The 374-nt window shown below is 36.1% G+C and overlaps 1 long non-coding RNA gene across 1 annotated transcript; it reads right to left on the reverse strand.

Annotated features, from left to right (window-relative positions):
• Window positions 1-86: 86 nt before the first annotated feature.
• On the reverse strand, window positions 87-374 carry LOC105155345. The gene is made up of 2 exons (XR_847298.1): window positions 325-374; window positions 87-192 (listed from the first exon to the last, which is right to left on the reverse strand). It is a non-coding gene; the product is annotated as an uncharacterized LOC105155345 (long non-coding RNA).

The following is a 374-nucleotide window of genomic DNA, read 5'->3' on the forward strand; positions in this document are numbered from 1 at the left end:
CTATCATTCTCAAGCGAAGAGTTTCCTTGATCACGGCCTCAAGGTATGGGAGCTTGTGGGTGTCGGGCTCCGTAACTTGATTTTTCGGGCCGAGAATGGTGTCAATCTCAGTCCGAAGTTTTGCTTGGATCTTAGGGTTGTTGATGAGTTCTGCAATTGCCCACTCAAGCGCCCAAACAGTTGTCTCTATTGCTGAACATACATATAATTCACATAATTGAAATAATATATATCCGATTAATTAACTAATATTCTTTTAGCTTTAGAATTAAGAAATTAATTAAAACATAAAATCTTGAAAAACAAATTAAAAGATTGATATACCAGCAACATTCATGTTCTCAACAATGAAGAGGACATTGTCTTCATTGATC

The sequence above is a fragment of the Sesamum indicum genome, unplaced genomic scaffold (genome assembly GCF_000512975.1).
Source record: "Sesamum indicum cultivar Zhongzhi No. 13 unplaced genomic scaffold, S_indicum_v1.0 C04956, whole genome shotgun sequence".
Taxonomy (NCBI): Eukaryota; Viridiplantae; Streptophyta; class Magnoliopsida; order Lamiales; family Pedaliaceae; genus Sesamum; species Sesamum indicum.